Source organism: Salvelinus alpinus, chromosome 10 (assembly GCF_045679555.1).
Source record: "Salvelinus alpinus chromosome 10, SLU_Salpinus.1, whole genome shotgun sequence".
NCBI classification, from domain to species: Eukaryota; Metazoa; Chordata; class Actinopteri; order Salmoniformes; family Salmonidae; genus Salvelinus; species Salvelinus alpinus.
The window spans coordinates 36702361-36715074 of record NC_092095.1 but is presented as its reverse complement, the minus strand read 5'-3'; positions in this window follow the sequence as shown (position 1 = coordinate 36715074).

Genomic DNA, 12714 nt, shown 5'->3' with positions numbered 1-12714 from the left:
AAAATATACGGTCATGGGTGGTAACTCTACAATTCACTAGAAAATGCAAGGCACAATGGGAAATTGTATTGGAGATGTGGCTTAGTGGGGGCGTAACTCAAAAAAATCAAGCTGATAACAACTCAAATCTTGACCCCCTACAGCAGTGGTTCCCAACTTTTTATAGTCCCGTACCCCTTCAAACATTCAACCTCCAGCTGCGTACCCCCTCTAGCACAAGGGTCAGCACACTCACAAACTTTGTTTTTTACCATCATTGTAAGCCTGCCACACACACACTATACGATACATTTATTAAACATAAGAATGAGTGTGAGTTTGTCACAACCTGGCTCGTGGGAAGTGACAAAGAGCTCTTATAGGGCCAGGGCACAAATCATTTTGCTCTTTATTTAGCCATCTTACATATAAAACTTTATTTGTTCATCAAAAATTGTGAATAACTCACCACAGGTTAATGAGACGGGTGTGCTTGAAAGGATGCACATAACTCTGCAATGTGGGGTTGTATTGGAGAGAGTGTCAGTCTTTTTCCGCACAGTCTGTGCCTGTATTTAGTTTTCATGCTAGTGAGGGCCGAGAATCCACTCTCACATAGGTACATGGTTGCAAAGGGCATCAATGTCTTAACAGCGCAATTTGCCAAGGCAGGATATTTTGGGCGCAGCCCAATCCAGAAATCTGGCAGTGGCTTCTGATTAAATGACATTTTCACAGAACCGCTTGTTAAAATTTCAATGAGGTCCTCTTGTTCAGATATCAGTAAGTGGACTGGAGGCAGGGCATGAAAGGGATAACGAATACGGTTGTTTGTGTCATCCATTTCGGGAAAGTACCTGCGTAATTGTGCACCCAACTCACTCAGGTGCTTCGCTATATCACATTTGACATTGTCCGTAAGCTTGAGTTCATTTGCACACAAAAAAATCATACAATGATGGAAATACCTGTTTGCTGTCCTTGTTAATGCAGACAGAGAAGAGCTCCAACTTCTTAAATTATAGCCTCAATTTTGTCCCGCACATTTAATATAGTTGTGGAGAGTCCCTGTAATACTAGATTCAGATCATTCAGGCGAGAAAAAACAACACCCAGGTAGGCCATTCGTGTGTGAAACCGATCATCATGCAAGTGAAAATGATGGTCAGTAAAGAAAACTTTAAGCTCGTCTCTCAATTTTAAAAAACGTGTCAATACTTTGCCCCTTGATAACCAACGCACTTCTGTATGTTGTAAAAACATTACATGGTCCTTGCCCATATCATTGCATAATGCAGAAAATACATGAGAGTTCAGGGGCCTTGCTTTAACAAAGTTAACCATTTTCACTGTAGTGTCCAAAACATCTTTCAAGCTGTCGGGCATTCTCTTGGCAGCAAGAGCATCTTGGTGGATGATGCAGTGTACCCAAGTGGCGTCGGAAGCAACTGCTCCACTATGTCTCCCTGTCATGGCTTTTGCGCCATCAGTACAGATACCAACACATCTTGACCACCAAGTCCATTTGATATCACAAAGCTTTCCAGTACTTAAAATATATCCTCTCCCATTGTCCTGGTTTCCAGAAGAGGATGTCTTCCTTAATTGACCCCCCATAAACGTAATGGACATGTGCCAGGCCCTCCACGTCTGTTGACTCATCCAGCTGTAATGCATAGAATTCACTGGCTTTTATGCGAAGCAGTAATTGTTTCAAAGCATATCCTGCCATGTCACTGATGTGTCATGAAACAGTGTTGTTTGATGAAGGAATTGTCTGTATAGTTGTTTGGGCCTTTTCCCCCAGCATTGTCCCAGCCATATCCGCAGCCGTAGGAATAATTAAGTCCTCCACAATAGTATGGGGCTTGCCTGTCCTAGCCACTCATAGCTCACCATATAAGACGCTTCTAGCCCCTTCTTATTAATGGTATCTGTTGCTTTTATACACTACCGTTCAAAAGTTTGGGGTCACTTAGAAATGTCCTTGTTTTTTAAAGAAAAGCAAATGTTTTGTACATTAAACTGGTGTTTTGTGGGTAATATTTAATGAAGCAGCCAGTTGAGGACGTGTGAGGCATCTGTTTCTCAAACTAGACACTCTTATGTACTTGTCCTCTTGCTCAGTTGTGCACCGGGGCCTCCCACTCCTCTTTCTATTCTGGTTAGAGCCAGTTTGCGCTGTTCTGTGAAGGGAGTAGTACACAGTGTTGTACAAGATCTTCAGTTTCTTGGCAATTTCTCACATGGAATAGCCTTTGTTTCTCAGAACAAGAATAGACTAACGAGTTTCAGAAGAAAGGTCTTTGTTTCTGGCCATTTTGAGCCTGTAATCGAACCTACAAATGCTGATGCTCCAGATTCTCAACTAGTCTAAAGAAGGCCAGTTTAATTGCTTCTTTAATAAGCACAGCAGTTTTCACCTGTGCTAACATAATTGAAAAAGGGTTTTCTAATGATCAATTAGTCTTTTAAAATGATAAACTTGGATTAGCTAGCACAACGTGTGTAACGATCTGGGTGTCGTGGGTGTGAAGTCAGGCGCAGGAAACAGAGAGTTCAAAATGGTGCACAAACGGCGGACATAGGCCACCTCACGAAAACACTGGGTGCCGAAAAACAAACGCCCCAAACACAGGGACTAAAACAGTACAGCAAAACCCACGAACAGGAACAAACACGTTCGTCTCCAACATACACAAATGTTACCACAAACAATCCCGCACAAAAAAACAGGCGGGCTGGCTGACTAATATAGCCCTACTAATCACCTACAAACTCATAACAGGTGTAATCAATAAACATACAAGGAGGGGGAGAAAGAAACAGTGGCAGCTAGTAGGCCGGCGACGACGACCGCCGAGCGCCACCCGAACGGGAAGGGGAGCCACCTTCGGTCGGAGTCGTGACAACGTGCCATTGGAACACAGGAGTGATGGTTGCTGATAATGGGCCTCTGTATGCCTATGTAGTTAATTGTCGCTCAAAAAACTCCCCAGGCTTATTTTTCAAATTGGCATGTTTTGTTTCTAAATGTCTGCCCAAGAGTGAAGGTGTCATCAAGTTGTGAGAGTACTTTTGCACATATAACACACCGTGACTGAGGAAAGGCACTACTCCCAATATAAGTGAACCCCAAATCAATGTTGTTCTCATCATATTTGCACCTCTTCGATGGTCCAACGTCCCTGTCTGTTGTTCGGTGCTTTCCCGGTTAAGGAGGCAGTAGCTCTTCGGCTGCATCAGATTCACAACTGTCAGTGTCCATACTCGCTGGGCTAACAACAAATGTAGAGTTACTGATGCTAGCATTTGGATGTGTTCATGGAAGCAGAACAACTTGTGTCGTCGACAGGTGCAGGTGTAGTATTGCTGGTAGTAGCAGTACTACCAGTAGAGCAGTTATGTGTCTCTATGGATGCGGACCTTACTTTTTTTAACCATTTATACATTTTTGAGAAAATGGAATGAGCAGCAGCTACGTTTGGCTACTTACAGACCGTTAGTGGAATTCCTGCGAGAGTGTAACGGTTAATGTGATTGGATGTTAATTATTTGACTAGGCTACCTGCATTTGACATTGTGTTGTTATTTCACTGAACACTAGATAGTTTTATTTTTGGCAGTGAGAGGTGAGAAAAAAACCTCGTACCCCAGTTTGAGAATACCTGCCCTACAGGGTCAATATCGGTTTGAGTACTGACTAGCAAATCACTTTAAGTAACTGTACTCAGATATATTATGTGCAATGAGTTTCCTCAAATGTTTTGAGTAATGACAGCACATTGGGGTTTACAGTGTACGAATGATCTAACAATGAATTTAGCCTTAAGATGCTTTTGGACAGTAAGTAAATAATTAAGTATGGATGGATGGATGGATGGATGGAAGGAAGGAAGAAGCGAGCGTGCGAGAGCGAGCCTAAGTAAGTATGTAAGTCAGTGACAGTGCTGAGCGAGAAACCAAAATGTTGGCTATTTTTTGTTTTTTAAACAACTAATTGGCCAATGTCGGTTCAATTATTTGAATTCCATTTCATTTGTTTTTTTTTCTGTGAGCTCGATGCTCACATTTGGCAGTTTCTCTAAAGATACAGTGGCTTTAGAAATTAGTTATACCCCTTGAACTATTCCATATTTTCTTGTGTTAGCCAGAATTCAAAATGGATTATATATATGTTTTTCTCACCCATCTACACACTGTTACCCCATAAAGACAAAGTGAAAACGTATTAATACAGAAATAAAGAAATATGTAATTTACTTGAGTATTCACACAACCCTTTGCAATGATACTCCAAATTGAACTCAGGTGCAACTAATTTAATTTGATCATCCTTGAGCCACTACAACTTGATTGGAGTCCACCTGTGGCCATTTCAATTGTTTGGACCTGATTTAGAAAGAAATACATCTGTTTATATAAGGTCCCACAGTGCACGTCAGAGCAGAAACTATACCAAGTCCAAAGAACTGGTTGTAGTGATCTGTGAATGAGGCATATACAGTGCATTTCAAGTCCAGGCTCTGGCTGGGCCACGCAAGGACATTCAGAGACTTGTCCCGAAGCCATTCCTGCATTGTCTTGGCTGTTTGCTTAGGGTCGTTGTCCTGTTGGAAGGTGAACCTTCACACCAGTCTGAGGTTCTGAGAACTCTGGAGCAGGTTTTCATCAAGGATCTCTCTGTACTTTGCTCCATTCACCTTTCCCTCGATCCTGACTAGTCTCCGAATCCCTGCCGCTGAAAACATCCCAACAGCATGATGCTGCCACCACCATGCTTCACGGTAGGGATGGTGCCAGGTTTCTTCCAGACGTGGCACTTGGCATTCAGGCCAAAGAGTTTAATCTTGGTGTCATCAGACCAGAAAATCTTGGTCTGAGAGTCCTGTTGGCGCCTTTGTTGTCATACTTGAGTAAACGTAAAGATACCTTAATAGAAAATGACTCAAGTAAAAGTGTGTCACCCAGTAAAGTCCTCCTTGAGTAAAAGTCTAAAAGTATTTGGTTTTAAATATACTTAAGAATGAAAAGTAAATGTAATTGCAAAAATATACATAAGTATCAAAAGTAAAGTCAAAACAAATAATTTCAAATTCCTTATATTAAGCTAAATGTTTGCACCATGATTTTAAAAAGAGACTCACAATTATCATGGAATCTCTCCATCAAATCAGATAAATATAGGCTAATGGATATTTTGTGTGACGTGGTCTGTCTGCTTTGTTTTTATGCCCTATTATCAAAACCTTTTTAACACAGTAGACTTTTAGAATTTCACAGCAGATGTAACCGGAACACACCACATTCGTAGAGACACAAATATCCCGAGCATGAAAGCCTTTTCAAGACTTAAGGGAAAGGGTAAAGTCTTTTGAAGATAAAAATAATGTAATTCTTCCCGATCCCACTTCTTAAGCAGTCACTCTGCTGTCATCCCAGCTTTGTTTATACGTAATCAGCATATTTCAGTTTTGTTGCTGAAACTAAAACCTAGTGGCAACTCTCAATTACCCTCTGAGCATAATTGATGTGAGCATATTTTAGGTGTGTCTTCTAACACTGGGCATTACATGCGGTTAATTATCTGATGGTGAAATTGCTCGTTGTGCGATTTGGTTTCCTGCTCTTGATCATCCTAATTGGAAGTGTTTGATTTGCTGTTTAACATCCAAGGGCAGGCACTCGTCAAAGAGCACTCTCTTCTCCCGAAGTGTGCACTTGCAAAATCCCTATTATGAATTTAACAATAGTGTAAACGCCCTAAATCCACGACGGGAAGTGTGCAAGTACATATTTGGTGTGAAGTGTGGAGGCAGGTTACAGATGTGGGGTCAAGTCAAGTGCAAGTGCTGGTTAAGCGTTATTTTTATTTTGTTCAAAACATTTTTATGGGGAAGGGTTTAGGTGAAGAGGAGAACGATTATTTAAGGTACTGTTTGAAGAGGTAGGGTTTCAGATATTTTCGGAAGATGGGCACGGACTCTGCCTAATTTCAGGGGCAAGCTGGTTCCATCATTGGGGTGCCAGGACAGAGAAGAGCAGAATGGAGTGCTCGGGTTGGGGTCTAGGGTTAGAGCGTTGCCTGAAGGTAGGGAGGGGCGGTTCCTCTTGCTGTTCCGTAGGTAAGCTCCATGGTCTTGTAGTGGACGCGAGCTTTGACTGGAAGCCAGTGGAGTGCGCAGAGAAGCGGGGTGATGTGAGAGAACTCGGGAAGGTTGAAAACCAGGCGGGCTGCTGCATTCTGGATAAGTTGCAGGGGTTTGATGGCACAAGTGGGGAGCCCAGCCAACAGCAAGTTACAGTAGTCCAGACAGGAGAGGAAAAGTGCCTGGATTAGGACCTGCGCCTCTTCCTGTGTGAGGTAGGGTCGTACTCTACGGATGTTGTGGAGCATGCACCTGCAGGAGCGGGTCACTGCTTTGACATTTGCAGAGAACGAGAGGGTGTTGTCCAGGGTCACGCCAAGGTTCTTTGGGAGGTGACACTGTGGAGTTGTTCCTCCCCAGGCCTTCCCCGGTAGGAAGAGCAGTTCCGTCTTGTCGAGGTTGAAGTGATGGGCCGACATCTAATTTGAGATATCTGCCAGGCACACAGAGATGCGTGTCGCCACCTGGGTGTCAGATTGGGGAAGGAGAAAAGTAGTTGAGTGTCATCTGCATAGAAATGACAGGAGAGACCATGTGAGGATATGACGGAGCAGAGGGACTTGGTGTATAGAGAGAAAAGGAGAGCCCTGGGGGACACCAGTAGTGTCTGTTCATCCATGACTGTGTGGCCACGCACGCCTGCAACTCAATCATCACGTTTGCAGACGACACAACAGTAGTAGGCCTGACTACCAAAAGAAACTGCTACTAAAGGACGCCAAAAAGAAGAGACTTGCTTGGGCCAAGAAACACAAGCAATGGACATTAGACCGGTGGAGATCTGTCCAATGGTCTGATGACACCAAATTTGAGATTTTTGGTTCCAACTGCCTTGTCTTTCTGAGATGCAGAGTAAGTGAACGGATGATCTCTGCATGTGTGGTTCCCACCGTGAAGCATGGAGGAGGAGGTGTGGTGGTGCTTTGCTGGTGACACTGTCTGTAATTTATTTAGGATTCAAGGCACACTTAACCAGCATGGCTAACACAGGATTCTGCAGCGATACACCATCCCATCTGGTTTGCCCTTAGTGGGACTATCATTTGTTTTTCAACAGGACAATGACCCAATGCACCTCCGGGCTGTGTAAGGGCTATTTGATCAGGAAAGTGATGGAGAGCTGCATCAGATGACCTGGCCTCCACAATCACCCAACCTCAACCCGATTGAGATGGTTTGGGATGAGTTGAACCGCAGAGTGAAGGAAAAGCAGCCTACAAGTGCTCAGCATATGTGGGAACTCCTTCAAGACTGTTGGAAAATCATTCCAGGTGAAGCTAGTTGAGAGAATGCCAAGAGTGTGCAAAGCTGTTATCAAGGCAAAGAGTGGCTAACTTGAAGAATCTAAAATATTGTTGATTATATGTTGATTTGTTTATTTTTTGGTTACTACATGATTCCATATGTGTTATTTCATAGTTTTGATGTCTTCAATATTATTCTACAATGTAGAAAATCGTAAAAATAAAGAAAACCCTTGAATGAGTAGGTGTGTCCAAACTTTTGACTGGTACTGTATCTAGGAGGATGAGAACCGAGGAGAGAGAGTCAGCTTTGGTAGTGTGGAGAGCCTCTGTTAAACAGAGAAGAGCAGTCTTGGTTAAGAGGCCCGTCTTGAAGCATGATTGGTTATAGTCAAGAAAATCATTCTGAGAGAGAAAGAGAAATTTGATCAGATACAGCACACTCAAGTGTCTTGGAAAGAAAACAAAGAAGAGATACAGGTCTATAGTTTTTGATGTCAGATGAGTCGAGTGTTGGTTTCTTGAGGAGGGGAGTAACTCAGGCCATTTTGAAGTCAGAGGGGATGCAGCCAGTGGTCAGGGATGAGTTGATGAGGGAAGTGAGGAATGAGAAAAGGTCTGGAGAAGGGAGGAGGGGATAGGGTCGAGTGGGCAGGTTGCCAGGTGGCCAGACCTCACTATTCACAGGATGTCATCTGGAGATAGAGGGGAGAAAGAGGTCAATGTTTAGGGTAGTTCTGTGTGAGTGAGACCAGTGGACTCAATATGCTGAGTGAATGAGTAGCGGATGTCGTCAACCTTTTTTTCAAAGTGGTTGACAAAGTTATCCGCAGAGAGAGAGGAGGAAAAGAGTTTCCTAGGGTTAGAGGCAGAAGATTGAAATTTAGAGTGGTAGAAAGTGGCTTTAGCAACAGATACAGAGGAAGAGAAGATGGAGAGGAGGGAGTGAAAGGATGATAGGTCTTCTGGAAGTTTAGTTTTCCTCCATTTTTGCTGCCTGCAGCCCTGTTCTGCAAGCTTGCAATGAGTCACTAAGCCACAGAGCAGGAGGGGAGGGCCGATCCGTCCGGGAGGAAAGGGGACATAGGACGCGGAAAGGGAGGAGAGTAGGGTCGAAGAGGCAGAATCGGGAGACAGGAGGGACCAGGATTTAGCAGAAGGAGAGATGATAGGAGAGGAGAGAGTAGTGCAGAACTAAAAACATTCATTAATTCCGATTACGGTAGCATTTCTTTTTTTCCCAGTATAATACAGTCAATTGTAAGGTATTATACTGTGAGTCATTACACAGTACTTGCTTTGATACATATTTATATTACAGTAGGTGTACTGTAATATTACCGTTTTTTACAATCGCTAAAAGTGGTACTTGAGGCACACTCAGTGAAACCATTAACTCATGTACCTCATCTTCAGACCAAGTCTGCAAAACTGCAAGCACATTATCTGCTTTACACTCAGTTTGCAATCATAAAACACACTTTTTGCAAAACACTAAACACAGTTCTCTACATTAGACACATCATTCAAAACGAACAGGTCTTGTGTTTCGTTTGGAAAACACTGCCATTCAAAATACCACACTCATTTACTGATTACCTACACCCAGTGTGTCACGTTCTGACCTTAGTTCCTTTTTTACGTCTTTATTTTAGTTGGTCAGGGCGTGAGTTGGGGTGGGCATTCTATGTTGTTTTTCTATGTTTTGTTCTGTTGTTATATTTCTATGTGTTTGGCCTAGTATGGTTCTCAATCAGAGGCAGGTGTCAGTCGTTGTCTCTGATTGGGAGCCATATTTAGGTAGCCTGTTTTCTATTGTGTTTTGTGGGTTCATTAACTAATTTACCACATGGTGATGTCTCTAAGCAACAGAAACTCCCCCCATGCAAAACCTGCTGATTAGAAGGTCCTGTGTAAATTGTATTTTCAACAAGGAACTATCAGGAAATAACACTGATAACATTTTTTTTCACACTTTTACAGTGTTAGTTTCATCAGCTGTTTTACAATCTGATACAAAACATCATTTTGATTGCACTGGGCCTTTAAATATTTAGGTAACAAACATATTGTACAACTCAAGACAACACTAAGTTGAAAAATATGCAAAAACATCAAATGACTGAACTATCCCTCTAAGTCTCACAGCACTTTTCATGGGTAACTCATATGCACGACCGCCATTTTGCTCTAGAGTGCTCACCACACATGAGCTATCATAATTGAGACGTGAGACGAGGGCCAATTTAAGAGATGAGGTCGCTGTGAATCTTAAAGCTGGTATACAGTACATCGTCATCTATGCCTTTCAACTTCTATTATATTGTTCATTTTCTGATTTACTGTAATTATATGCAACTAACGAATTTCAAGTTGTATTAGTCATATGTAAGGGAAACACATGGTATACATCATCCAACAAAATGCTTACTTGCAGGTTCCTTCTCGACAGTGCAACAATAAGAAATAATGAAAGATAAGAATAAGAACATAAAGTCAATGGCTCAGTAGAATTGTCAAAGCTCAGGAGAAGACCCAGATGCAGACAGTTTTGAAGTAACAAACGTTTATTACAAAAACAGGGGTCAGGCAAATGGCAGGTCAAGGGCAGGCGGAGGTCAGTAATCCAGGTCAGAGTCCTGTAATGCGTGCGTACTGGCGGCAGAGAAGTCAGGCGCAGGAGAGCAAAGACAGTGTTACAGTTTAATAATAAAAATCACTGTGAACAAAAACAATAAATAAATACAATGGGACGAAACCCTTCGCACGCCAGACATAACGTGCACAAACTCTTACAATCAACAATTCCGGACAAGGACATGGGGGGAACAGAGGGTTAAATACACAACATGTAATTGATGAAACCAGGTGTGAGGAAAGACAAGACAAGACAAAACCAATGGATAATGAAAGGTGGATCGGCGATGGCTAGAAGGCCGGTGACGTCGACCGCCGAACGCCGCCCGAACTAGGAGAGGGACCAACTTCGGCAGAAGTCATGACAAGTCCGAAAGGTACAGAACGGCGGTCAGGGTCAGGGCAGGCAGAGGTCAATAATCCAGGGTGGTGCGAGAAGGTACAGAACGGCAGTCAGGGTCAGGGCAGGCAGAATGGTCAAAACTGGGAAAACTAGAAAACAGGAACTAGAGAAAGACAGGAGCACGGCAAAAAAACGCTGGTAGGCTTGACGAAACAAAACAAACTGGCAACAGACAAACAGAGAACACAAGTATAAATACACTGGGAATAATGGGGAAGATAGGCGACACATGGATGGGTGAGGAGAAAAGCACAAAGACAGGTGAAACATCAGGGTGTGACAAGAATATAATAAACATTTATAATAATAAACATTTATCACATTTGTAAAACAGGAAGGCACAATTTACAGTCCAATATTTACACTTGTATTGGGGAAGAGGGGGATGAGGGGCAATGTATAAACTGAGCAGTATAATAACAATCTGGTAACAGCAGTTGTGATGTGTGTGTGTGTGTAGCATGATTGTACAGTATATGTGTGTGTGTGTGTGTGTGTGTGTGTGTGTGTGTGTGTGTGTGTGTGTGTGTGTGTGTGTGTGTGTGTGTGTGTGTGTGTGTGTGTGTGTGTGTGTGTGTCTGTGTGGGTGTATGCATGTGTGCTAGGGTGCAGAGTATCAGAGCAGGTGGTCAGTCCTGTTCAAGTGTTCAGCAGTCTGATGGCTTGTAGATAGAAACTGTCTCTGAGCCTGTTGGTATCAGACCTCATTCTCGAGATCCCACAGTCCTTGGGAGCGGGCCACGTCGGTGGCACTGTGTTATCCTCAAAGTGGGCAAAGAAGGTGTTTTTGCTTGTCCGGGAGCAATACGACGGTGTACGTGACTTGGCTGGTTTTCCCTTTGTAATCCGTGATTGTCTGTATACCCTGCCACATACATCTCGTGTATGAGCCGTTGAATTGCGAATCCACTTTGTCTCTATACTGGCGTTTGATTGCCTTACGGAGGGAATAACTACACTGTTTGTATTCGACCATATTCCCAGTCACCTTGACATGGTTTGATTTGATTTATTTGGAGAGGACCTGAGACGCTGTTGTGCAGTCAGTCTCCCCAGGGTAATCAAAGGGAAGCCTCACTGTACCAACTGTTTTGGACAGAGATGCAGGTGACCTGAGACACGCTTTTGCTTTCACAGAGACTGTGTCTGAGGGAAGTCTCTCCATCGGGTTGGCAGCTGCATGTCTTGCCATGTTGGTGCCAAGACTGAGCAAAGAACCGGTCGCTACATCTTTAAAAGTCCTGAATACAGCAAGAACACAGGAATGACTGAAAGTTCAAAAGTCCCACTATTTGCCTCAGAAGCGACACTGCCATTTCTCACGGTAATAGGGTCTGGGTGTGAAGTCAAAATGGAAACAAGGATTTCTTCCGACCGCCTCGGCCGAGCAGAGTTGGCACACAACAGACCTGTGGGCCTAAGAGGTGTGTCGATGTACTTTATCATAGACGACCAGGGACTCGGGTAACAATGGGTGCAGCAAATAAAATAAAATAAAAATGTGTACTTATTGTATTAATCGTGTACCATCACTATATGGGCCACTGGGTATTGCTTAAACATCGAAGCTAGGGATGGGGCCATTATGGCACCCACGGAACTTGGTCCCGGACTTGTGAGCAGAAAGGCATGTTGAAGGCAGGGGTCAATTGTTTACTCTGTTCTGTAGATCAAAAGAGAATGGAGTGGTCAAGGGAGAAATGTGTACTGTAGAAGCAAAAGCAATTATATCTATGGGAATAGTATAACATCTGTTGCTACACAGCAAATTCTCCAGTGTTAAAAAAACGAACAATTTCACACTGAGTGTTGAATCAACACTGAAAGTGTTGAGTCTATGGACCCATATAGACACGGAACAGTGTTAAATTAACCCACTGCTGAGTGTAAAGCCTTATCAAAATATTTCCCAGAGTGCCTTGCCTTTCGAGTAAATTGTAGAGTTACCACTCATACCTGTATTTGTTAGTGACAGAGACATGGTTGTCATATTCATACATTTATGGTCTTGTGGACTTCCCCAAGTGAGATCCTAAGTGAGTATGTCATTATTTTTACCCAAACATTTTTAACACACTACTATGTATTTCATAAGGCCTTATTTTGAAAGCCTATTTTACTGTACAGTACTACGGGGGCCTAAAACTCACATCACTTTGAACCAAAACCATGCCCATAATTTTTGTGTTTCCCAGTATGCTCTATTGCAGGTTGATTTTCATTTGCTTGTTTCAATATCTATATTTGTGCATGTACATTGATTGATTCATTAATTCATCTTATGCTACCTAAACATAAATTA